Source organism: Elephas maximus, chromosome 20, assembly GCF_024166365.1.
Source record: "Elephas maximus indicus isolate mEleMax1 chromosome 20, mEleMax1 primary haplotype, whole genome shotgun sequence".
NCBI classification, from domain to species: domain Eukaryota; kingdom Metazoa; phylum Chordata; class Mammalia; order Proboscidea; family Elephantidae; genus Elephas; species Elephas maximus.
In genome coordinates this window covers 18,347,848-18,375,804 of record NC_064838.1, presented here as the reverse complement: position 1 = coordinate 18,375,804, position 27,957 = coordinate 18,347,848, and the positions used below count along the sequence as shown (strand labels likewise).

The window sequence follows — 27,957 nt, the reverse complement described above, 5'->3', positions numbered from 1 at the left end:
CACACTTAAAACTCTACAGTAAGAAAAAAATCCAATTAAAAAATGGGCAAATGAATAGCCATTTCACCAAAGAAGAATACAGATGGCCAGTAAACACATGTAAAGGTGCTCAACATTATTAGCCATTAAAAACAACAACAAGAAGCCCTCTTGCGGCAGTCTATTCTTCATTAGTGACCATACAGGAGAGAGTAGAACTGCCCCGTGGGGTTTTCACGGAACAGCTGGTGGATTCGTACTGCTGACCTTTTGGTTGGCAGCTGAGCTCTTAACCACTGTGCCACCAGGGTTCCTATTAGTCATTTACACCAAATCAAACCCACTACCGTCGAGTCGATTCTGACTCATAGCAACCCTATAGGACAGAATAGAACTGCCCGTTTCCAAGGAGTGCCTTGTGGATTCAAACTGCTGACCTTTTGTTTAGCAGCTGAACTTAGTCATTAGGGCAATGCAAATCAAAGCTGTGATGACATAGTACTTCACCCCCACTAGGACAGGTATGATCAAAAACTGAACACACCAGATGTTGGCAAGGATATGGAGAAATTCAAACCCTCACCCACTGCTGGTAGGACTGTAAAATGGTACAGCCACTGTGGAAAACAGTTTGGAGGTTCCTCAAAAAGTTAAACATAGAACAGCAATTCCACTCCTGGGTATACACCCAAAGAATTGAAAGCAGGAGCTCAAACATGTATGTGCACCACTGTTCATTGCATCACTATTGACAGTAACCAAAAGGTGGAAACAACCCAAATGTCCATCCACAGATGAGTGCATAAACAAAATGTGGTACGTACACACGATAGAATAGTACCCTGTCGTAAAGAGAAGTGAAGCCCTAATGCAGAGAAACTGAGAGCCAGAACTCGATGGGACCGTTTTTTCGGGTCTTGCAACTTTTCTGCCTTGGACAGGGTGCAGTTTTACCACTTTTCTATCACTTGTTTTCGTGGAGAATATTTGAGTTTTCCTCCTCTGACAGATTTCTGCTTTACACAGTTGCCGGCTTTCACAGGTTTTACTGTATGTGCTACGGTATGGATGTACCTTGAAAACACTATACTGAGTGAAGTCAGTCAGTCACGAAAGGATGAATGTCGTGTGATCCTGCTTAGATGAAGTATCTAGAATAGGCAAGTGTAGAGAGACCAAAGTTGATTAGTGGCTCCCAGGGCTCGGAAGGCAGGGGGAAAAGGGGGCCGTTGCTTAGGATAATGGAAACTTTGGGGATGGATAGTGGTGATGGTTTTACAATATGATGAACATAATCAATGTCACTGAATGGTACATGTAAAAAATGTCGAATGGGTAAATGTTTTGTTATGTATATTCGTACCACAATTAAAAAAAAAAAATGGGCAAAAGCCTTGAAAAGATATTTCACCAAAGGTGATATGGGGGAGGCAAATAAGTATATGAAAAATTGCTCAACATTATTAGCATTAAAAATGTGTTGCCGTCGATTCCGACACATAGCTGTGACAGAGTAAAACTGCAAAATGGCACAGCCACACTGAAAAACAGTTGGGCGGTTTCTTAACATTACACGTATACTTACTATATGAGCCAGCAGCCATGCTCCTGGATATGTATCCTACATCAACGAAGATGTACGTTCACAGAAAAACCTATACACAAATGTTTACAGAAACTTTATTTACAGTAGCCCCTAACTGGAAACAACCCAAATATACTTCAGTGAGTAACTATGGTTCATCCATATAAGGAAGTACTACTCAGTAATAATACGTGATAAATTATTAATATACTCAGTGATTTACAACAATCTCAGAGAAACTGCTGAGTTAAAGAAGCCAATCTCAAAAGATTACATACTCTGTGACTCTATTTATGTGACGTTCTTTAAAAGATAAAACTACTGTATTTTTACACAAATAATGTGCGCCTTCTGTGTTTGCCAGTCGTGCCCTCCCCATGAGGTATTTTCATAAGCTGCACTATGCCGGTTTTTTTTTACATGTTGCTAGAAAAAAAATTAGTTTAGCACACTTAAGAAGATACCTCAAAAGAACATCGAAGAGGAAATCACCAAATCAATACCATTTATAGTAGCCCCCAAGAAGATAAAATACTTAGAAATAAATCTTACCAGAGATGTAAAAGACTTATACAGAGAAAAGTACAAAACGCTTCTGCAAGAAACCAAGAGAGACCTACGTAAGTGGAAAAACATACCTTGCTCACAGATAGGAAGACTTAACATTATAAAAGTGCTGTTCTACCAAAAGTGATCCATAGATTTAATGCAATTCTGATCCAAATTCCAACAACATTTTTTAATGAGGTGGATAAACAAATCACCAACTTCATATGGAAGGGAAAGAGGCCCCGGGTAAGTAAAGCATAACTGAAAAAGAAGAACAACAAAGTGGGAGGCCTTACTGTACCTGATTTTAGAACCTTTTATACCGCCACAGAAGTCAAAACAGCCTGGTACTGGTAAAACAACAGATACATAGACCAATGGAACAGAATTGAGAATCCCGACATAAATCCATCCACACATGAGAGTTGATATTTGACAAAGGCCCCGAAACAGTTAAATGGGGAAAAGACAGTCTTTTTAACAAATGGTGCTGGCATGACTAGATATCCGTCTGCAAAAAAATGAAACAAGACCCATACCTCACTCCATGCACAAAAACAAGCTCAAAATGGATCAAAGACCTAAATATAAAATATAAAATGATAAAGATCATGGAAGAAAAAATAGGAACAACGTTAGGAGCCCTAATACATCGTATAAACAGTATGCAGATCATTACTAACAATGCAGAAGAAGAACTAGGTAACTGGGAGCTCCTAAAAATCAAACACCTATGCTCATCCAAAGACTTCACTGAAATAATAAAAAGATTACCTACAGACTGGGGAAAAGTTTTTAGCTGTGACATTTGCGATCAGCACCTGATCTCTAAAATCTACATGATACTGCAAAAACTCAACTACAAAAAGACAAGCCAGTTAAAAAAATGTGCAAAAGATATGAACAGGTACTTCACTAAAGAGGACAGGTAGCTAACAGATACATGAGGAAATGCTCACGGTCATTAGCCATTAGAGAAATGGAAATCAAAACTACAATGAGATTTCATCTCACTCCAACAAGGCTGACGTTAATCCGAAAAACACAAAACAATAAATGCTGGAGAGGCTGTGGAAAGATTGGAACACTTACACACTGCTGGTGGGAATGTAAAATGGTACAACCACTTTGGAAATCGATTTGGCACTTCCTTAAAAAGCTAGAAATAGAACTACCATATGATCCAACAATCCCACTCCTTGGAATATATCCTAGAGAAATAAGAGCCTTTATGTGAACAGATATATGCACACCCATGTTCATTGCAACACTGATTACAGTAGCAAAAAGATGGAAGCAACCAAGGTGCCTATCAACAGATGAATGGATAAATAAATTATGGTATAGTCACACAATAGAATACTATGCATCGATAAAGAACAGTGATGAATCTGTGAAACATTTCATAACATGGAGGAATATGGAAGGTATTACGCTGAGTGAGATTAATCAGTTGCAAAAGGACAAATATTGTATAAGACCACTATTATAAAAACTTGAGAAATAGTTTAAACAGAGAAGAAAATATTCTTTGATGGTTACAAAAGGGGGGAGGGAGGGAGAGGGGAGGGGGTATTCACTAATTCGATAGTAGATAAGAACTACTTTAGGTGATGGGAAAAACAACACACAGTACAGGGGAGGTCAGCACAATTGGACTAAACCAAAAGCAGAGAAGTTTCCTGAATAAACTGAATGCTTCGAAGGCCAGCATAGCAAGGGCAGAGGTTTGGGGACCATGGTTTCAGGGGACATCTAAGTCCATTGGCATAATAAAACCTATTAAGAAAACATTCTGCATCCTACTTCGGAGAGTGGCATTTGGGGTCTTAAATGCTAGCAAGCGGCCATCTAAGATGCATCAATTGGCCTCAACCCACCTGGATTAAAGGAGAATGAAGAACACCAAGGACACAAGGTAATTACGAGCCCAAGAGACAGAAAGGGCCACATAAACCAGAGACTGCATCATCCTGAGACCAGAAGAACTAGATGGTGCCCAGCTACAACTGATGACTGCCCTGACAGGGAACACAACAGAGAACCCCTGAGGGAGCAGTGGGATCCAGACCCCAAATTCTCGTAAAAAGACCATACTTAATGGTCTGACTGAGACTAGAAGGACCCCGGTGGTCATGGCCCCCAGACCTTCTGTTGGCCCAGGACAGGAACCATTCCCAAAGCCGACTCTTCAGACAGGGATTGGACTGGACAATGGGTTGGATGCTGGTGAGGGGTGAGCTTCTTGGATCAGGTGGACACTTGAGACTATGTTGGCATCTTCTGCCTGGAGGGGAGATGAGAGGGTAGAGGGGGTTAGAACCTGGTGAAGTGGACACGAAAAGAGAGAGTGGAGGGAGGGAGCAGGCTGTCTCATTGGGGGAGAGTAGTTGGGAGTATGTAGCAAGGTGTATATAAGTTTTTGTGTGAGAGACTGACATGATTGTAAGCTTTCACTTAAAGCACGATGAAAGTTAAGAAAAAAAAAAAACCTCAAGAGGAGTGTGCGGTTAGCAAACAAATGTGGAAGGTGAGCGTTAATTCATAAAAATACGGTATAGTAATGTAGACTAGATCAGTGGTTGCCAGGGTTACAGGTGGAGGGAGGAAGGGCAGCACAGGTGAGTTTTTGGGGTGATGGGACTGTTCTATAGAATGTGGTGGTGATTGTTTGAATCTATACATGTGTTAAAGTTCATAGAAATGTATACCTCCCCTTCTGAAAAGTCAGTTGCGCGGTAAAACCAAACCGGTTGCTGTCAAGTCAATTCCGACTCAAAGCGACCCTACAGGACAGAGTAGAACTGTCCCATAGGGTTTCCAAGGAGCAGCTGGTGGATCTGAGCTGCCGTCCTTTTGTTTAACGGCTGACTTCTTAACCACTGGGCCACCAGTCTGCTATTGTATGGTAAATTACCAGAAACAAAGAAACAAAAATCTAAGTCTAGACATCTGCATGTCATCTCCAAGGCCAGGGTATCTGTTGTGATTCTCCCAGCGTCTTCTGTGCACTCTGTCGCCTCTGTCACGTCCCAAATCCTCCATGGCCACTTCTGGATTTCTGCCTGTGGGCATACTTATCTCTCTGCCCACAACCTTCCCTATCCACTTCTCTATACCCCACCTCACCTTGCTAACTGATAGGTGTCCTTCACAGGTCAGGCGTAGAGATGCCATCACTCACTATGGGAAAGCTGCCTCTGAGCACACAGCCCTCATCTTTTCTTGTCTCTGTCAGGAGCCCTGGTAGCACAGTGGTTAAGTGTTCGGTGCTAACCGAAAGGTTGGTGGTTCGAACCCACCGGCCGCTCTGTGGGAAAAAAGACATGCCAGTCTGCTTCCCTAAAGATTACAGCCTAGGAAACCCTACGGGGCCATTCTACTCTGTTCTGTAGGGTTGCTATGAGTCAGAATCTACTCGGTGGCAATGGGTGTCACATTGTGGGGCACTTCTGCTCTGTCCTGTAGGGTTACTATGAGTTGGTATCCACTCAGCAGCACACAAGAACTATGAGATCATGGTGCCTGAGGAGCCCTGGTCGTGCATGGTTAAGCACTTGGCTGCTAACCGAAAGGTTCGAAGTTTGAACCCACCTGGTAGCTCCGTGCGAGAAAGCTCTGATGATCTGCTCCCATAAACATTAAAAAAAAAATTAGGGTCTAGAAAATCCTAATGGGCATTTCTACTTTGTGGCATATGTTGATATGAGTAGAAATCGACTCAGTGGTACCTAACAACATCCCAGTGCTTAGCACCCAGCCCTAATTGTCTCATTAGTTGTCTAGTTATAACACTCAGTTGTAAGTTCAGGGAAAGCCGGTTTCCCTGCTCATTCTCCGGTCCCGAAAGAAAGGCTACAAAGAGCTTGATTAACATGTGAATGAGGGAAAGAAATTTGCCTAGAGATGGATTCCACCTTTGTTTTACAGTTTTCCTCTCTGCCTTCTTTTCCTGGCTGCTCCTGTCACCTCATCTCCTTGCTGAAATTTCCTTCCCTTCCCTTGGTCTCTCAGCAACGGATTCCTCTTTATTTTGGTTTTGCACAGACTGCTTGTTAAAAAGCAATAAATCAAGACTTTAAGGCCTTTATACTTTCTTTGTTTTCACGCTTTGAGTAAAAGTAAAATTATTTTGCAGAATCGTAATTGTGGAAGGGTTTGTTTCTTTTTCATCAGCGATTACATGGTTTTATAGTATACCGTGAAAAGGTATTAGTGGTAAAATCCTTATTAGAGATATAGTTTTACATATTTACTGAACCTCATCTTCCAAGTTCTCTTGAGGAGAGAACAGACTTTCTGCAAAAAAACAAAAAGTTCAGCTCCTATTCTGAAATCCTTAGCGATAATAAAAATAAAAAAAAGATAATGCTAGCACCTAACACTTACGTGACACTTACTAGACATTTTTTAAGAAGCCCTTTATGTATTTAATTCACTTTACAACTACACTAGGAGGTAATGCTGTTATTATTCCCATTTTACACCTGAGGAGACTGCGGCACAACCTGGCTGAATAACTTGCCCAGAGTGACACAACTAGTTAGTAGTGGATTTGGGATTTGAACCTAGGCTGTCTGGGTTCTTTTGAAGAACTGTGGAACAGAGGGTGGAAAGAAGTTGGGAGACTTGCTTTTCCTCACCAAGAACGCGTGTGGACCTCTTTTTAGGTCTCCCCAGCGTTTTCTCTCTGTATCCTTTGTGCGGGCTGCCAAGGGGTTCCAGGAAGGTTTGTGATGTTCCTTTCTCTTCTGTTGCTGAGAACAGTTCCATACTTGTATCTTGATCATTATTAGAGCAGGTAATTGGAGTAATTGGAAAAGTGAGCTACAAAGCAAAATGGCGCAAGAAAGTAGTTCTTGTGAAGGTACAAAAAGTAAAACATAACTTGGCCTGTGTGTCACAAATTACGAAGTGTTTTCATTTGTATCTTCCCCTAAGATGCCTCTCACCACTACCCATTGTTACTACCTGATTTTTACAGGTGAGGAAAGTGAGATCCAGAGAGAAGCGAGTGGTGTACTGTAATTCAGCACACTGGTCCATGTGAGACTGGAATGCAAGCTTGGTTCTCTCCTCTGCTGTCCTATTTTCCTTCTCTTTTCCTCTTCTTTTTCTTTCTTTCCTTTTCCCTCTCTTCCCACTCTTCCCCATTCCTTCCCTTCTTCCCTCCTTCCTTCCTTTAGAGTCCTTATGCACTGAGAAAGAAAAACTCTTCCATAAACTTCAGACACAGGCAATGTGATTTCATCTTTTTCTACCAATATTAGCTTTCTACTGCTATGTAACAAATTATCACAAACTTAGCAGTTTTCAAACATCACCCATTTATTAGCTCACAGTTCTGTACGTCAGAAGTCCAGGCGCGGCATGGCTGGGTTCTCTGTTTGGGGTATCAAAGGGCTGAAATCCAAGTGTTAGCTGGACTGAGTTTTTATATGGAGACTCTGGGGAAGAAGCTGCTTCTAAGTTCATCCAGGTTGTTGGCTGAATTCAGTTCCTTGTGGTTGTAGGCTGAGATCCTCATAATATTGGCATCAGCTGGGGGCTGCTCTCAGCTTCTGGAGGCACCTACATTCCTTGCAGTGTGGCCTCCTCCATGTCAACGCCAGCAATGGTGCATCAGACCTTTCTTGTGCTTCAAGTATCTGACTTCCATTGTTTCTGATTTCTAAACCCTAATTTAAAAGACTGCTGTGATATGATAATGTCCCTATAATAAGGTTGGCTGATATGAGACCTTAAATATATCTGCAAAATCCCTTCACATCAACACCAGCATTAGTGTTTAATTGAATGTCTGGGAGAGGGTGCTCATACACCAAAAAAAAAAAAAAAAAAAATACACCAGGGGCCATGAATTTGTGTACCAACTTAGAATTCTGCCTACCACATTATAATTATAGCATTAAAAAAGGTAAAGGCAAACACAAGCAGAGGGCCAACTCTAAGGTATTTTTCAGTGTAATCACATAAATTATTTTACAGTTTGAAAAAAATTTTTTTTTGGTGGTGGGGTTTTTTTTTTTTTTTGCTTCTGCCCCACAAGATGCATTTTATATTTATTAGCTCATTTGATTGAAACCATATTTGTAATCTGTGTACTTCTGTTTGCCTTAAAAGGATTGAAAAAGAAGTAGACATCGTATTAGATGAACAATACAGTTATGTATCACTGACTATTCATTTCTTTAGCATTGTTTCAACCTGCTTCTTTCATCCTCCATCTCCTTCTGCCTTCTCTTCCTGTTCTTTGGCTATTTGATTCCTTCTCCACATTCAGTTCTCATCTTAAATATCACCCTCTCATGGCCTCATCTAGAGTAGGTTAAAAAATTGAGAGGTTTGTCAAGTTGTTCTTTTATTAAGGCTCTCTGATGCTTTCTTTGTATGGGGCTATTTCTGGATTTGTTTGCTTGCCTGTGTCTTATCTCTGTCTCCCACTAGACTGTGTCAGGAAAGGAGGAACCAGGCCTGTCTTGTGCTTCATACAGGCCCAGTGCCTAGAGCATGCTTGGTACAGAGTCAAAGCCACAGTTGCCATCCAGTTGATTTTGACCCATAGCTACCCAGTCACTGTGCTCCATAGGGTTTTCAGTGGCTGAGTTTTCAGAAGCAGATCCCCAGACCTTTTCGTCTGAGATGCCTCTGGGTGCGTTCGAACCACTAAACTTTTGGTTAGCAGCCTGAGCACATTAACCATTTGCTTCACCAAGGCACTCCCTGGTATGGAGTAGTCACCCAAAAGTAGGTATTTTAATTCATGAGTAAATAGAAGGCTATACCTGTAGTACAAGAAGGTTAATTTTAACATTTATTTGGAAAAGGTGCTATACTAGTGAAACCAAGTTAATTCTAAAGACACTCCTGAAGCCTTTATATTTTCAGAAGTGCCCAACTGACTGTCATGAAGCTCTTAAAAGGGAGAGAGGGAGGCTCCACAAATGGTAGAGCCGAGAAGGAACAGTCCATATTGTCATTCAAGACATGCAGTGCCACTGGATAGGAGGGTGACGAGTGTCCAAGTCATGAGCCATCTGATGTTTGGATCATGGTTTCCTATAAAATTGTTAATGCCCAGAGGCATATCCTCTCTTTCCCCCCAGCTTTTTTCTCTGATTTTCTCCTAAGCAACAGAAGACTCACTTCCAAGCTATTTGACCTTGTGCAAGTTAGTCAGCCTCTTTAAGCCCCTCTTTCTGCCTCTGTAAAATGGGCGTAATAATTCCCCACCTTGAAAAGTCATTGGAAGGATGGGAGGACGGTGAATGTGAATGCCTGATCCCTACTGAGACTGAGAAGTCCGATTTTTCTTATTACCAGATTATATCGTTTTAGCCTTGACCCTGCAAATCTGGGGTGGAATTGAAACCCTCGTCTTAACAACAGACAGTTTTGGGATGTTATTTTAAAAGTTCCAGTAAATTACACAATTATTGAAGATCGTATTCACAATAATTGATTATTATCTTCCTATGTTAAACAAAGATTACCTATTTTCAGATTGACACAAATACATTTCACATACACATATTGTGAACACCATTTTTTTTTTATGATTCAGAAGGTGCTTCAGACCCTTGTAGCGCTTCTGGTTTTATTATGAACTCCAGTTAGCATTTTACCGTCACTGTTTAGAAGTATTGGTTAATATCAAGTTCTGGAAAGCAGCTTCCACCTGTTCATCTTTTCCTTCATGAATGATGTGAAAAACAGCTGCTTTTTGCAGATTGGCTCCGTCCGCCCAGCCCCTCCTGCTTGTACCAGTTGCCTGCCTTCACTGTGGTGAGGACTCCCTTGCAGCGGCTCGTGCTGGGGGGCTCGTGCTGGGGAGCAACAGAACCAGAGCAGTAACAGCCAAAGAGCAGAGCGACAGTCACCAGTAGAGCTTCAAACCAAGTACCATAAGTTGTTCAAAATGGGTCAAGCTGTTAACACACTTCAGCTGAGACAATTTTAGGGAGTAACAAGGACAGAGTAGATCAATTTCCACTTCTTTTTTTTAATCACTGAAAAAGTACATACATGATGAATTCTCAAGGTAGGTTAAACAGTAAATATGGTGATGGAAGAATTGAGGCATTGTAACGGAGCTCTGATGGCATAGTGGTTAAGAACTCAGCTGGAAACCTTATGGGGCAGTTCTGCTGTGTCCTGTAGGGTCCCTAGGAGTAGGAATCAACTCGACAGCAACGGCTTTTATTTGGTCTGTTGTAGTATTCATTATGGATGTCATTTCTACTTAGGGCTGCATTCCTATCTTTTCATTTGTTTTGCCATCTTTTCATTTACTGCATGTGATTTAGAGAAGTCAGTTCATTGTACTGCAGTGGGATTGTAAGTCTGTATTTCTGATTTAATTTTAGCGGAGTGAGCCCCAAACGCAGGGCCGGCAGACTTTTTGCTTTGTGCTAATTGGCAAAGAGAGCTTGGACATTCTGCTCAGTCTGTCTATATACGCTCCAGTCTCCTCTCCTGTAAGAGGGGGCTGTTCACTTCTTACCTGGAGGTTGTGATAATAAAAGGACATCTCCTAGAGATGTGAAAAAAAAAATGTTTAAACCCCGTGGGAATGCTTTCATTTTTCTTACTCTTTCAACACAAATTGATATGCAAAGGCAGGATGCTGTCTTCAAAGTTGTTGGCATCAGTTCATCATATTTCTGGGTGAAGTATGTGAAAGCGATTATAGGTAATAAATATCTTTTTTTTAAAAAACTTATTGCAGAGGCAGTTTTTTCCACTGTTAATGAGGGTAATTTGACTTGGTTGAAGGATTGCCGTTCTTAAGAATTAATGCAGTAATCCAATTCAAAGATTTAAAGAGATCTAAGATTTTTCACAGGTCGCGTGCTAGCGAATGTGCTCCTATCACATAGCAACTAATGGACTTGAACGCCAGTCTGTCATTTACTGTTCCCGCGCTGCACAGCAGCTTTGCCCTTGGAAGTGAGTATACTTTCCAAGTCTCGCAGGTTATTTAGAAATGTGGTGTATCTGTACCACTTCTGAGAGATAGTATCCTGTTTCCCACAGCCCCTAATTACTCTAAAAACGGGATAGATCTTTCCTAATTACATGTTTTAATCCTAATCCGCTAAGGTCTGAGGAATACCAGGCTCAGAGGAGCTGCCTTCTTGCTTTTCTTTTTCAGAGGAGGGCCTTTTATTATTTTTAAAAACGAATCCCTGTATCGTTGTATTCCTACCTGTAGGTTAATTGACATAAATACAAAGGTAACGTGCATCACATTTGTAATTTTCCATTTTGGATAATGATGTATAATAATTAATAGCTAACAATATTTTGTAAAGGTTTATTTGTAAAAGAGGTTGGAAATGCACTTATTTCCCGTTACACTTGTGTCCCTCAATATTAAAATATCCCATTTTGAGGCAATTAGAAGCATTTGTTTCTCCTTTCAAGGTGTGTTCTCCAGGCTGTCACCATCCCGTGCGCATAGGACCCTTTGTTCCTTAATTAGAAAAAGGGCTTGAGCTCATTAATTGTGGTTCCAAGTGGTGTCTGCTCAAATGCTGAGGCAGTCCTACGCCACAAGGAAAGAGCAGGCCTAAATCTGGGAGCCTCTCCGTGCAGTTCCGAGAACTGTTAGAAGCTAAACAAACAGCCGAGGGTCCTCGTAGGGCGGTTCTCACATCCTGAACTGTCCTGGAGGGTTTGGCTGGCTGCTCATCAGTCGTAAAGCCGGAGAGATGTCTGTTCTCCCAGGAGGAGAGCGGGGGAGAAAGCACATGCAGTCAGAAATCTAGAACTTTACCTTTGTTAAAAAGCCCATGAGCTTCAGAAACATTGGTTACAGAGCTCTTTTGGGATTTTTTTGATGAGTTAACGGACACCATCCCAACTTGTTAAACGTTTAGGAAAGTGGGTGCATTGTTGGCAAACACAATAGCAGACAGACATGTTAATGTTTGAGAGGCCGATTTTCACTTATGAAGACACGTGGCGGCATAATGCCAGCATTGGACATTGGAGGAGTTGCAAGCAAATTGAAAGCTAAAACTCCCCAACTGAATTTGCAAAGCCTTAGGCCCACATCAGTTATCAGCAAAGAGCCCTAATTTCCACACGAAGAACAGGCATTTCTCCAGCCTCCAGGAAATGCCATGTGTCTCATGTCTCCAGAAATATTAACAATGTGCATGGCGGCTCCATCTCACTGGTCAAGATGGAGATTCCAGAAGCAGAGAAGTACATGAGCAACTTGAATGAAAAATCTCAGACTGCATGGATGATGCTTCCCTGTGGCTTGGCTGGACTAGGGTGGGAGGGATGAAAGAAAGGGGTGTGAAGCATAGTGTCAGTTTGCAAGCCAGAGATCTGAAAGTCAAGCAGGGAAATTTGAGGGCCAATTCAGTTCACTTTGAAAAGGTTCTCTCCAGACAGGTAGCTAACCTTCTGGAACAAAAATGATTTGGGATCTCTAGGCAAGTCTGGTAGCCCTGGTGGCACAGATATTCAGAGCTTGGCTGCTAACCAAAAGGTCAGCAGTTTGAATCCACCAGTAGCTCTTTGGAAATCCTATAGGGCACTTCTTCTCTGTCCTGTAGGTTCGCTGTGAGTCAGAATTGGCTTGACTGCAATGGGTTTTAACAGGTAGGCAGGTCTGAGATCCTTTCCTGCCACCCCACCCATCAACTCCATTGTCATCCTTTGCCTTCTCTTTCCATCCCTGCCAAAGGATAAATTGCCCTCATCCTGCTAATGCAAGACATTATTAACAAAAGGAAGTACTTCGTAAAGGAAGAAGAGAAGGTTTGGCAAGTGGAAGCATGCCACCATTTTCCCCCTGTGCTGACAGTGGTATGGGTCAGAAACAATGAAAATGGAAACAAATATTATTTTCCTGAAACGCACTGCCCTTTAAAGAGACATGTCTAGGTAACAATATAGACACGTGTGTGTATATATATATATAATTTTTTCACCAGTAATTTTTTTTTTTTTATGTTGTATTTCTGGGAGAAAGAAAAATAGATTTTAAAATGTAAAAACCATTTCTTCAATTGAGTATGCAAAAATCTCATTGCAGTATTTATTCCAAACCTGCTCTCATAATGTTCAGTCAAGGAGAAAACAGCAAAAAACAGTTGTTGATGGACTTAGCACAGAACTGGATTAAATAAGCATTAGTCTACTGAAGCTGATTACAGGAATATGAAAATGCAGTATCTTAATGGTACATATTTTTATGTGGCAGCTCAGTTGCCTTTCATTTTGCAGCTAATATGTCTATTCTTATGAGTCATTTACTTCTTTAATTACCTTTTGCAGGCAAGGCACCATGGTATATTAATGTGAACGATTTTTACTGCCAGTTTATCATACAATGCCCCAGAAGTTGAAAGGCGTAATTGACTTGGAAGAACAGCTCATGAAGGAAACAATATTTAGTTGACAGTTTTCCTTGTACTCTCTGTTGACGTTTATGAGTTTACACTATGCTAAAGGAGTAATAAACACAATTTTCTTTCAATAACAGGAAAGGGTAGCTTCTAAAATACATTTGTGGGAAACACATTTGTTCCTTTCTCGAATAATATGAAAATAACACATTTCCAGTGATAAGACCTCTCAGATTGCCAATTGAATTAAACCTTTGAAGGTGTGTTTATAACCTGCCTCAGAGCGTTAGGAGATATTAGAGTCCGTGTGAGTGAATTGATTTAATGAGTATTTAAATTATATACAGATTTGGATAAATCATATTTAAATCTAGGTGTTGGGGTGAGACCACTCAGTCATGCCCTCCAAACTTCCCAAGGGAGGGAAGGGAGTTTGGGAATTGTCTGCAACATGATTTTCTTTCTCCAAAGGAGGGAACGTCTGACAGTACGTGTCGGGAAAAATAAAATGAAGAAGGCACAGCTGATACAACTCCTTATAAGGTTTGGGCTTTGAACAGTTAAAGACTTAGGCAGGTCACTGCCGTTTGGGTTTCTGGAATGGTGAGTTTATTCCATGGGGCAGTTAGTAAGTGCTCTTTTCTTCCATCCATCATGTCCACAGTCCCCTCTGCACTAGGGCTCTTCACCGTCTCTGGGCAGGCCCTGGGTTGGCACGTTGGTTTAGAGGGAGTTAAACTTTTCACAGTTTTCTGAATTGTTTGCACTTCAGTCCTGTGCAACATAATGAAAGTTTTCTAGCCATCTGTTGTTAAGCTGGCGGTGAGCAAGGCCAGTATATCCAAACAAAGTTCTGGCCTGCTGTAAACTGAACCTGTCAGTTTAGCATAGCTTTGTTGACCCCTCCAACGAATAGGGCAGCCCTCGGTACCAGGCACTCACTGCCTAGCGCTTTCAAAGGGGAAACTATTTTGGGGCCAGAGGTGGGGGCCTGTTTACTTTTTCCTCTCAGTGTTCCTCCCACTGGCTTGAACTAGTTTATACTTAATCTTTAAATGGATAAATGGATACTTGTCCCCCCTCCTTTTTTGGAGTGGGGAGATTGGTTTTTAATAGGGGATTGTAACTTTTAGATCAAGGTGTGAGTGTGTGTCTGTAAATGAGCGTGAAGTGGCTGTGATGAAAAAGAACATTCTAGGCAGTTATTTTTGTTTCATTATTTTGTCTTTCAGTGTCTGGGGGACAAACAGTCTAGGCAATGGAAGCGTCTGTATTTATTACTTGGTTTATATGAGCCAAAATGTTTTCACAGCTTTAGAAGGACTTTTTTTTCCCCTTTTGTTTTGCATTCTGTATTCCATCATCTGACTTTAAGGTTCAGTGTCACCGAGCAGCAGCAGTTTGACAACGCTCCCTGCTGTCTGGGGCATTCCCTGCTTCTCTGTTCCCGTTTGCAGAGTCTTAGCTAATGCTTTCGGCTGTCCAGCTTAACCTCAAAATAATTTCATTGTTGTGTGGTAATTTTTTCTTTTGTGGGGAAGAAAAATTTCTTGTTTAGCAGTGTTTCCTTGGGTATATATGAAATATTCTTAGACATTCAGATCTTTGGGGGGGGTGTGTGTCTGTATGTGTGTATGAATATGTGTATGAATATATACATAAAAAACATACACATATATACTTTGTGTGTATATGTGTATGTTGATATGTGTGTGTATACATACTTATGCATGTATGTACACCAGACGTCTTGGTACAGTGGTTAAGTGCTTGGCTGCTAATCAAAAGATTGGCTATTCGAACCCTCCAAGCAGTCTGAGGGAGAAAGATGTGGCAGTCTGCCACCCTGAAGGTTACAGCCTTGAAAACCCCATGGGGCAGTCCTACTCTGTTCTTTAGGGTCACTATGAGTCAGAATCACCTCAGTACCAATGGGTTTATAAACATAGCTACATACATATTCATATATGTGTGCATATAGAAATTTGCATATGTGTGTATGTAAATATACAATACACACACACACTGCTCACCTTTGTGGTTTTCCTTTTGTTAATGACACCCCGTAGGTGCTGCTATATTTTTACCTTGGCCACGCTGTGGGGTGTTTTCTTTTCCACCATTGGTTATATTTGTGTCCCATTAAGAGAAGACTGTGGCACTATCTTTAAACCATCCCAATTCATTAAAGTATCTGGGGAGAATGACCACTGTTGTTGGATAACTGTTTCAGCCACTTCTGTGGCCACCGAAGATGGATGATAAACACATCACAGTCCCACATGGCAACAAAGAAAGAAGGTGCTGGAAGGATCCACATTTGTCTAAAGCACCAACATGAGAGAGATTTAGCTCAGCTTTTTTTTTACTGCGATCAAGGAATGTACAAGGGTCAGGCATTCCATAAATGGAAGTGGGGAAGGCAGGAGAAGCAAAGGAATAAACAGGTAGGTACAAGGCTTTCCCTTTAAGGGACAAGGAGTATCACAGTAGTGAAAAATACTCACTTTAAAATTTAAAGTAGTGCGCTTACTTGTAAATATCATATAGTCATAATATATTTGTAAGGCGACTGATACATAAAGTGCTTTTTTAAGATAAAAAAATGTATTTGGGGTAGAGTTTCAGCTGTAGATGTCAGGTGCAGCTTCACAAGTACTCCAAGAGTCAATCGAATAACCTTGGCATTTAGGACACTGCCTTTTAGAACAAGAAATTGTATTTTGTTGTGTGTGTGTGTGTGTTTTGTTTTGTTTTGTTTTTTTAAATAAGTGAGGACTGCATTAAGAGGTCATCTATTAGCTGTGTTTTTGCTGTCTTAAACTCAGCCTTTCTGTCTATTAAAATCAAACCACTGTGTAAACATTCCAGTGTTGTTCTTGGTCTCCACAATGGCCACGGGGATCAGGTTTCACCTGCCTGCACATCTTCAAGCAATTAGAGCAATTAGTGTGAAGCCATTTCACATTCAAGGATTCGAGGTCTAAGGTGACATTCAAGTCCAGGAGAAGTCTGAACGGGAGAGAGAGGAAGAAGCCTAGAGCATGGCTACTGTTCCATGGCCATGAGCAGACAATTTCTGTTTTAAAAATGGTAGCTCTTTAATGATGTTATTGTGAGGTTTTTAAATGACATATCAAAAGTTGTTTATATCAAAAAAACCCAACAGTTTTTTAATTATACTAATGAAGGTCTTCAGACATGGCAGATTTTTTAAAAAATAAAAGACTTTTAATGGCCATGAGAAATGCAATGTTGCTATGCCTTGGGTCCCAGCGATGGTGACAAGCCTTCTTTATAGAGGAAGAATAAATTTTTTAATGTATAAGGGAATTTGCATTTTGATTTTATAAGGTAAACCTCCTGGTTTTGGATAAATGTAACATAAATGACATGGAATATTTAGTTGGGAGATTTTTAAAGTGAGTCTTGTAAGCAACTCGAGGTTGTTTTAAGATTGGAGAAGAACATTGGTGACTTTTGCCAGTGCAAGATAACTAGTTTTATCAAATCAGGTAGTTGCATAGGTGTGACAGAAGGTGGCTTTAAAAACCAGCCTTAGAATTCAGTGGGATTTTATTTTGTTTTGTTTTTGTTTGTTTGTTTGCATTTTTGACTTCTGTAGCTTAGCTCCCCAGGAATCTTATTTGCGCAAGGCAAACCCTAAACTGATTAAAAACTGATTACAGCTTTTTAAATTGGTTAGTACATTTAAAAATCCATATTTTACTGTTGACTTATTATATAAGAAACGGGGGTGGGGGGGCTAATTTTTAAAAATCCAGGCTGCTGCTAAAGAAGATCTTGCTCTGCTGTCCCAGAGGATGTTTGCAATCAGGAATAACCACAGGCTAAATTATAATGTGGAATTCTGTTGCCCTTTAACCTGACGCTGCCTGTTCACATTCAGTGTTTGTTAACAAACAACTCTCAAGTACAAAATTGTTGGGAAAATGGCTTTTTCATTATATGCACTGACTTTAATTAAAATAAGAGGCTTCTATATATTCTTTTTAAATAATTATGTGCTTCAAAGAAAGTTTTTGCACTAATGCCTTTCCAGAATTGCCCCAGTTGGCTTAAAAGCTACTAGATGTTGAACCATTCTACCTGTGGGACTGAAAGCATCTGTCTTTTTTGTGACTTAAGCAGAAGCATTTGTGTTCATTCAATAATGAGCCATTTTAGGGAACTGGGCTGCTTAGAGCTCTCTAGCCCCATCTTGGACTACTTATAGCTCTTCTGTTGAAAGATGGTTTTCCTGATGGCCAGCCTGCATGGTGCCCAGGCTCTGTGCCCTTTGGTAACGCATCCCGAGCAGATACAGGGCATGCTAGCCAAATGCAGCGTGTTGGACACTGAGCAAGGTAAGGGTCTGCCTTTCCCCCCTGCCCTTAGAGACGGATTGCTGAGAAATCACTGGCAGCATTTCTAACTGGACCGACCGAGTTAGAGAATAACATTTGACTCAGACCCTCCACTCTTCCTGAAAGTGGAGAGGCAGGCGTGGAAGCACCACGGGGCTCAGAAGGGAGGTGAGACACTGAACCAGGTCTCCCATGTCCCCTCCAGCCTAGCCCTCTGTTTCTGTGATCTGCCTTTTGGACTGTTTTTGTGGCTGATCAGTTCCACCTAATAATGTCTCTTGATTTCTGCTATTGTAATACTCGGGCGACATGCTGTTCTCTTCATTTTTATAAGCTTTAGATGCTTCTGCCTGTCATATTCTGGCGGTTTATCTTCAGCGTCTGGATTTGCTTTCAGACTTGAATGTCTATCAAGCTGCCGTTGCTTTGAATGTGAGATCAAAAGAAGATGAATTCCAGTAAAAAATTTCCTTCTATGAAGAAAAGATTGGGGCCTATGTAAACATCCCACTGACAGCTCCCAATGAGTTATTTCAGCCGAGTATTAGCACCTGGATGACAGACAGTCCGGCATTCCACGCTAAATAGCAAATCAGTTGCTTCCGTGGCAGAAGGAACATTGCCACAACAGCAGTGCATTTTCGGAAGGAATCCTTTTCTTCCTCCTCCTCTTTTTTTTTTTTTTTTATTGAATATGGCTGGTCGGCTTACTTCATCCTATTTTTCAAGCTGACTTGCTCTGCCTTGAGCAGTTTCCTTTTCTTTCCAGTGTCTGTGGAGTTACTCTGGTGACAGAAGACAGGACTTTGATAATTAGTTTGGGGCGAGTAAAGGAGTGCTCGACCAGGCAGGCCAGGATTCTGGAGATAAACAGGTCGTTTGGTTGATTGCAGAGAAGGAAAATGTAAAGGAAAAGCAGCAGAAGGAAGATCAAGGGCATATCCTTAGGACGTGGGACGATGTGCTCTGTAAGAATACATGTGACAAAATCCTCTAAAGTCCGCAAAATCTGAATTTTCTCTTTAAAAAACAAAACAAAACATCCTGCTTATGTAAATGTCACCACCAAAATATGTCAAAAGCAGGTTTCCTAAAACCCCACCGGTGTGTATTTGTGTGACCGAGGTGTGTTTGGTGAGAGCTTTGGTGGCACCCTTGGTGTGCTCTGTCACAGCTTGCAGACCTGGGGTGACTGAGATACACGCACCCTTAATAGATTTCTCTAAGTGTTCAGTGTAACTTTGAAAATTACCTGCAAGCTCCAACCAATCTTTCAACTTTGAAAGTGAAGAACTGCTTCAGGAATTCTTGTGGTTTCTTTGTCATTTAGTCAGAGCCCAGCCAGCTACTGTGGAGGAAAGCCTCCCGAGGTTGCCGACAAAGGGCAGTGTTCCAGTGTGTTTGCTCCTCGAGTGTGCTTCAGCCGCACAGCACTTCCTGTTTATTCAAACATCTTTTTTACCACTCTGCAACCCCCGCTTCACAGAAACAGCCAGCACCCATCGACAGTGAGAAGACTGAAATCCAAAGGCAGACAGTACCAGCTCACTCCGTCAAACTCTTCATTTTCTCTGTAAGTGTCCAGAGAGAAAGGACCATTTTCACGGGGTTAAACTTTTTAACTTGGGCTCTGCTCCTGCGCAGACGTTCTCTGAAGGGCAAAATGAGATGATCCAACTTGTTTACTGCTTTTTTCTTCCCCCTCCCTCCTCCTCTCTCCATCAAAGGCTTTTTTTTTTTTTTTTTTTCCTTCTTCTTCCCCGTATTGAGAGATTTGAGAATACAGGTTCTTTCTAACTTCTTGTTAATTCGCTCTTGCTTTCAGACGTGTCTGTGGATATTATCTGCTAAGTAAGCAGCCGTGCGTTGTCAGGACAGTTTTATAGGCTGAGCATAGATGAGAACTGCTCTCTGCGGATTGTGACTTTGCTTTGTGTTGCCTGCTTTTTCTTCCTGTTACCACAAGGAAGAAGAGAGCGTGGGGAGAGGGTGCCTTTGTAACGGGGACTCTGTGTCTGCAGAATTGTCCTCTGATATTTGCATCACGACACCGTCATCATCTGTGAATCGGTCTTGATGATATTTGTACCAATTTCATGCCAATAAAAGTCAGACTGCTGAAACACGCACGGTCATTATCTTGTTCATATTACTATTGTTTAAATGGAACGGGCTGCAAAAGGGACAAGGAAGCCCACCTCACTTGCCACACTGGTTGTTAACTTTGATGCTGGAAGGCTCTTTTCAAAAATTGCTTTGTGGCTAATTAGTACGGCAGGGAAAGCCTTCTGACTGGGGCTGCTTCTCTTCTCTGTGGTGAAGAGTGAAATAACTGTTCTTAGTCCTTCCTGTTGAGATGGCTTTTTTAGCACATGGTTTGACATTTCCTAAAAGGGTTCCACCTTTTCCTCTCTGATGTAGCCTTCCCTCTCGCCTGGCTTTTAAAATGTGCCCCTCCCAACCGTGGCTCCCCTTTTCCTCCCTCCTTCCCCCCCCTCCAGGACTCCAGTATAATTGGTAAGCCAGGTGTTAAGTTTTTGAACTCTGTACTGGTCAGGGAATAGACAGGAAATGGAAAATTAGCTCTTTTGATCTTGAGAGAATTGTTATTACTCTAAAGCTTGTTTGTTAGTCCTCAGACTAAATACGCTCAAATGTTAGTGTCTAAAAAGCATCTATCAGAACAGGGAACAAATATGCTCTGGAGTTCGTCGGACCTCTTATGGAAGGAACACTTAAATTGTGTGGGTGGGTGGGTGTGGGGGTGGGGGTATGGGTGTGAGAGAGTAGGGGAGGGCGGCTTCTTTAATGATCAGAAGTTGTTCTACCTTGTAAGAAAAAAAATTCTGTTTGCGACTGCCTTAAGGACAATTTGTTTAACAGTAGGAGTCATTATAGGGAAAATAGAGTGACTGAAGGTATTTCACTCAGATGTTGGTGTAGGTGTGGGGGCTGAAAACTCAGTGTGGGAACAGTGGGCTGTATTTCTTGGTATCTCAGTCTGTTTGATGACCATCAAATTTCCCGGCTGCTGGCTTTGTTTTTTCTGGATGGCATGTTTGATTATTTATCAGAGGGGAAGGGAGTAGCTGAAGCAAATAAACATGTGACCAAGTTCTGTTTTGTTTTCCACTCAGAAAGCCATGCCCTTTAACAGATATACAGAAAATAATAAATGCATTGTTTTATGATAAAAGGGAATTATATGTGTCTTTTTTTTTTTTTTTTTAAAGGCAAGTGAGTTAACCCTTCAGGCTCAGGGGCCTTTTTACCTTCTGAGAATTCTCCAGGCTTTTAACTGAGAACAAATCTACTATGGTGTGTAGTTTTATGATACAGTATTTCCTAGGATTAGTTGTTTAAAGTTTTGGCTTTTCTATTTTTTTTTTTTTTTGCTTAGTTATGCCTGCCTCAGTAGCTTTACTTAACTGTTGTATGTGTATCCTGTGTATCTTGTATCTTGTGTGGGGTGTGCTGTGTGGGGTGTGTGTGTGTTTAAACAGTGATACCACTGGACAGATTAGTAGCTCTTGGAGTTTTGATGAAGGCTGTATTCTGACTCACAGGGTCGCTATGAGTCAGAATCGACTGGACGGCAGTGGGTTTTTTTTTTTTTTTTTTTTAATATATTCTGACTTTAGATCTAAACTTGAACAGCTCAGTATAAGGAAAATATACCAGAATGTCTGTGACCAGTACACAGAGTCATTTATTAGAGGCCAACCATTTGCTCTAGCCTTTAGAAGTGCCAGGATGGTACTGTAATGCTAAGAGTCTATTCTCATGTATATATCCCTCAAAAATACCTTCCAGTCTTTAATGTTATGTGACATATTTGAGGATCTTTGAGAGTTGTCGCTATCCCAAATTGAGTCCTCCAGAGTCCTCGGAAAAGGCTCAAACCATGAGTGTGGATTTAAAAACAAACTAAAATGTTCCTCCTTTGGTTTTAATTCTCAGGTGGGGTGTGCATGATGGTGTGTGCGCCATCTTTGTGCACAGACAGGCGCGTGTGCGTACACTGTCACTTTTTTAAAAATAGCATGATTTTCGGTAGGGGCTCCCTGTTTACTGTCCTAGCACAGTGCCTGGCCCAATCGTATCAAGCCCTATAAATCACAGTTGAAAATCTGTTTCGCTGCCTATACTGTTTTGGAATGTGAATTGAAAATATGCACACAGAGGGATTCCCTCTTCGTTGACTATATAAGGGAAGAGTACAGCAGACACTCTGGTGGTGTGCGCATTCACACACAACACGGCTTCCACCAGGCCTTGCCCTGCGTTTAACTGGGGGGTGGCTTTGCTCTTGTGGAAGAAGACAAGGTTGAAAACAATAGCCTTTCCGCCACCTCTGCTGTCGTCTTGGGTGACTCTCCAAAAGGCATTGGGCTTGGATAATCATACTTTGTACTTATACAGAGCCCTTTGTCTGTGGAAATCAAAGTGGCTGACTAATATTAACTCATTAATACTCAGAACACCCTTGGGACATAGGTAGGCTACAAAGATTATTCCACTTTTGAGGTGGGAAAATGTCCTGTTGTTAAAATCGTTTACAGTTTCCGGGTGTGTCTGTACTGAATGCTCAGGCAAGACCTGGAAGGGATGTGATCTAGGTGCCATGAGAAGCATTTTTCCCGTGACATACTCAGTCCTGACCACAGGCAGTCTCACGAGAAAGTCTTTTACCGTGAAGAAGTTGAACTGGAAAATATAGCTCGTGCATGGTGTTGGTGGTCGTGGGAGGGAAGAGACAGTGAGAAGTAATCATGGTTAATTTTAATCTATTTAGGGTCAGAGTTCAGATATATTTTTTAAAGCTACAAAAGGGGCTGAAAAGTGTGATTTTGGTTTTGTTTCACTTTAACTCAATATGATGTTGGCAATTTAACTTAAAAATCAAGTTAGTTTGTTCTTTGCACAGAAACAGACACTGCTTATTGGCTATGGGAAAGTCAGTCCCAAGCTGCTCAGTTGTTACATACTATTTCCGTACTTTAGGGGCAAAAGAGACATTCTTTTAACTGTAGGTGTTACTATATGATCTTCCAGTTCTGGTGTGTCTTGGCTCTCCTGCCTACAGTTCCAAAGTGTGGTGTAAAAGTTTGTCACATGCCATTTGCTGTCCCAAGTCCTTTGTTCTCTAGAAAACTCTAGAAGAGGCTGGTGGTTGTTTAGCTCCCAGTACTGTTGATCTGATGGAACGCAAATATAGAAGTTAGACTTGAAAACAAGCTCCATTCAAAATATATTTTTAATTTTAAGAAGCAATTTTTACAAAACTATGAATAATACTCGAGTTTTGCTTAAGAAAATGACTTTTAAGTCCAGACCCCTAAAGTCGATAATGTATCATGTGTAGATAATGGTATGGCACTTGATTTTTTTTTTTTTTTAATATTCTTAATTCATTCATGTATTTTCGTATCTTCTCAGAACTTCTTACTGTGAACCGTGAACTTACTGCCTTAATAATTAGTAATTATCTATAAAGCATGTTTTAAAATCACGTTAAGAATCACATATTGTGTGCCAGCCTCTAGTCCATGCATTTTACATCTATTATGACGTAGGTACTGCTGTCCTCTCTCCTCATTCTTACAGTTGAAGAAACTGAGGCACAGAGAGGTTAAGTAACTTGACCAAGGTCACACAGCTAGCAAGGGTTGGAACTGGGATTCAAATCCAGGCAGGATGCCTGGTGGTTGCTTGACCATCATGTACGTGGCTTCTATAGAGATAAATTAATGTTTTTTTTAAAGAAAGCTTTTGTTTCTTTGAAATTGCTGTGATTCTCTCAAGGCCAGTGATTTCCCCCCAAATTCCATGAGCATTCTTATTTCTTCATGCTTGGAGACTCAAGGTCCACCTTATGCCAAACCTTGATTACTGGAAGTTCTAGGAGATCACAGTTACTTGATAAGCCCAACTATATGAGCGCAACTGTGTACCTGACACATACAGTTGTGTTTTTAAATCACCTTTTTAAGAAAGTGATTCTAATTCCTTGACCAAAGCAATTGAACCTGTTTTTCTTTGGCTGTATTCTGTGTCCAGCATAAGGGTAAAATCTTAAAGGAGTTCACTATAAATTAGATTAGGGCCCTCCATGCATAATCGCTTTGAGTGTGGCTTAGATTATCTGAATATATTCTTCCAAACGTTTCTAAATTCTTCTTTAAAGATCTTTCGTGTCTGGCAAGTATTTCTGATTCTGTGTGAGGGAAAGTATTCTAAATCCATGAATTTGTGGATTTCTGGCCATTTTTGGTTGTGTTGTTCCTAAAGTTTAAGCAAAGGGACTCTAATCCAGGCTGTACAACCTTGGGCACATTATGTAAGCTTTCTGTTTATGTAAAGCAATTTAGAACCAAGCCAGATACATAGTTGGCATATGGTAAGCGTTAGCCATTATTTTCCTCTTCGTCAGTAGCAGTATCATCAGTATCCTCTCACTCTTTGGCCTCTAGGCAGCCATTCCCGCCATGTTCTTGTAAGAAGCAAGGAGTGGAGCTTGGGTTTGGTGAGGGTCAGAATGAACTACATCTGCACAGGTGCCTCTGCCAGTGAACCAAACCCTCAGATGCAAAGCAGCTTTGGGACTGTAGGCAAATCACAGAACCCCTCTGGTCCTTAGTTCACTCTTTGCACATATAAGCTTGGTTCCTTAGATTCCTTCGGGCTCAACAGAGGATGCTGTGATTTTCTCAGTATTTCTGTAAGGAGGACAACCAGTGGTTTGAGATCACTGCAGAGATGGAATCTTTGCCCCACACCAACGAAATATAGTACTGTGTTTTTATGCAAATAACGCACGCACACCTTCTATGTTTGTTCAATTGTTTGCCAACATCTGTCCCCCCAAGGTATTTTCCTAAGTGCTGTATGCTTATTTTATTTTGCAGCAAAGTAGAAAATACCTCAAGAGGGGAGTGAGCAATTGGCAAATAAATGTAGAAGATGCACATTATTTGTGTAAAAATACAGTAATAGTTTCCATTTAGTTAGTAGTTACTAAGTATCAGGCACTGCACTAAGAATATGTATATCTCATGTAATCCTTATAATTTAGCCAGTCGAGCTTGAGTTCCTTTTCTGTTAATTGGGTATAATAATACCTCAAAGAATTGAATAAATTAAGTGAAATAATGTATCTTCACTGTTTCGCATTGTCTGGCAATAAATACTAAAAAAATTGTGTAGACCAGGAACCAGAACGGTTTTAAGATACAATATTTGTCCCCTCTCCAAAAAGAATAGAGTTGTAGCAGAATATGAGTCTATAGTGGGGTAAAAAACGGGGACTAGAAGTCCTACTGGATCTGAAAGTAATGCCAAGTGGGTCTAGAGAGGTAGATGGAACAAAGAGGGCGGAGCCCGAGGCACAGGCGTCCCAGGTGCATGAGCTGTGGCTGAACTTCGGTTCAGTTGTGAGAAGAAATTTGATGGTGTGGTGGTTAAAAGCTCAGCTGCTAACCAAAAAGGTCGGCTGTTAAATCCACCCATCTGCTCCTTGGAAACCCTATGGGGCAGTTCTACTCTGTTCCGTAGGGTCGCTATGCATTGGAATCGGCTGAATGACAATGAATCTGGTTTTGATTTTAATTTGTTTTATGAAAAGTTACTTTGGAAAAATTTCAACTTTGGCTCAGATGAACCAAAGAACCAGGGGACTTGTCCCGACTGGGAGTTGAAGAAGGGATGAAAGTCAAGGGATGACGGTGACAATATCTGTATCCCAAGACAAATAGATGAATGCTGATAGATAAAGAGGTGGAAACACGGCGTCGGGGAGAGCAGGGCTAGGCAGGCTCGATACTCCTTCCTGCCTGCCTGCTTGGACTTTTCCATCAAAGCAATAGAAACACGGGATATGTAAGGAATCAGAAGCAGGACTGGCCTCTTGGGTCTGGGGCTATCTGCGAACATCGCTGCTTGAAGGTATTGCATTTTGAACTGGGCTTTTAGGGAAGGATAGAATTTAGATGGAAAAGGTTCTTGGATGCCTTGTAAATGTGGGCAGAGAGCAGGGAAAGCAGAATTGTAGATATGACCATGTGTTCACAGAGTCCTGGGAGTAAGAGCTGGTTGAAAAGAGCAAGTCTTTTTGTGTAGAGAAAAGGAGACAAAGTTAAAAGGTTACGACACCATGAAAAGGCCTTTCGCCTTCATCCTGGAGGCAAAGGGACCCACATCCATGCATGCATTTTTGGCTAGATAGGACTGCATATCCATCTGCCAAGATAACTTGGGCCATCTTTGTTCTAGTCAGTGACCTTGGTAGAATGTGAGTATCATGTTCTCCTCAGACAGTGTTTGTTTGTTTTTGTTTTTCTGACCTAGCCACTTGCTAGACTTGTGACCTTGGGTGCCTCACTGGACCTCACTATCTGTTTCTTCACTTTTAATGGGGAATCATAAATGCCCCCCTTTCATGCTGGGAGCAAGAAATAAAATAATAAATGTAAGGCAGCTGACTAGCACAGTGCCTGGCTTGTAATAAACAATTGAATGCATTGTTATTTTAGCATCTTAAATATAAAAACAGTTATTACTCTACACTTGTCCTATGTTTCTTAATATTTCTCATTTCTTAAACTGTTACACAGATGCAGTCTTAGCTGTTCCCAGTAACTGCTTTTGGAAGTGTAGGTTACTAGAGACCACTAGGATTTTTTTCTATCCAGGCAAAATTTGGCCAGTTGTGAGTAGTTCTACATTTTGGATTATTAGTCTTGTTTGGGCCTTTCCCTTCTCCCATTTTTCTTTCTTTCTTTTTTTTTTTTTTTTCCTTTTTAACCTTGTCTAGAATGTTGCCTCTGAATCACTTGACTCCACTTCTTTGCCCAAAATTAAAGTAAGGGAGAATTCAAGGGTGCTAGTTGGCTCATATATATATATATATATTTTTTAGTTTGCTCATAGGGCATCCAGAATATATGTGATGTATATTATGAGACTAAAAGGAGCACAGCACCATATTTATTTGAGCAAAAACTAGATTCAATGTTACTAGTAAAATCTGAAAATCCTCCATTATTCTGAGTATGACTAGCCAGATTCGCCCGCAGTCTTCAAAATTAGCAAGTCTCATTCTGAGGTACTAAAAGGTGTAAATCTGAATTATTCATAACAAGAGTTGCTGGACTACACCCTCCTAAAAGGTAATTGCAGATCATAGTGGGTTAATATGGTGGGTTAATAGACCCCTTGGGTTGATTTATCTTTACATTTGACCCCATACTTTCTACCTTGGGTATCTGGAGAAGGACTGGGCCAACTTGTGTATTTATTCTTAAACACAATCTGGTCCTAAAGAAGGGAAATGGGTTTGATGCAGCATCCAACTTAACATCATAGACATTTTCTATTACACGAGTTCTGTTTTACTTCATTAGAATGCTAATGTTGCCTACAGTCATAGTACCTCAGGCTGTGATCTTGTCAACTCTCATGAGCTAAACAGGCTCAAGCTTGGGCAGTTCTTGAATGGAATCCCTCCAAAGACAGCTCAGGTGCCAGAGCCTTGGTGATGGTGATTCAGCGTCTGGCACTGGCTCCAGGAGGGAGCAGCCAACCAGTGCCTCAACAAGGTGGTTATAGGGCCCTGTGTTAATAGGTGTAGGGAGTAGGAGTGTGATGGCATTTTTTTTTTTCCTCATAAGAGACTTCAGACAGACTTCCTGACTGTTTTTAGCCATTAAACTTATTTCAGCTGATTTTGCAAGCAGATCATAGATATTCCTTTTTTGTCTCATGAAAATGCCTACCCTTTATCTTCTTTGGCAGGAAGTATCTTCAACATGCCTTACAAATTAAGTTGCTCATAATTGCAAGTGAATAAAGGGTTTCCCAGCCCCCTTTTTTTTAACCCCATTCTAGGAGCCCTGGTGGCACAGTGGTTAAGAGCTAGACTGCTAACCAAAAGGTCGGCAGTTCGAATCCACCAGCCACTCCTTGGAAACCCTATGGGGGCAGCTCTACTCTGTCCTGTAGGGTTGCTATAAGTCAGAATTGACTCAACGGCAATGGTAACCCCCTTCTGAGAGCACTAGTGGCACAGTGGTTAAGCTCTTGGCTGCTAACCGAAAGGTCAGCAGTTCGAACC

The 27,957-nt window shown here is 41.2% G+C and overlaps 1 protein-coding gene across 7 annotated transcripts in view; it reads left to right on the top strand.

Annotated features, from left to right (window-relative positions):
* The window catches only part of FOXP1 (forkhead box P1), a 416,711-nt gene that overhangs the window by 218,672 nt on the left and 170,082 nt on the right, over nucleotides 1–27,957 (top strand). Inside the window, exon 1 of one of the 7 annotated variants that reach the window (XM_049862996.1) lies at nucleotides 19,209–19,419. The exons of the other annotated variants lie outside the window; for them this stretch is intronic. The gene's annotated coding sequence lies outside the window, so the exon portion shown is untranslated. Of the gene's footprint in view, nucleotides 1–19,208; nucleotides 19,420–27,957 lie in introns of those variants that run through there. 7 annotated transcript variants of the gene reach the window in all.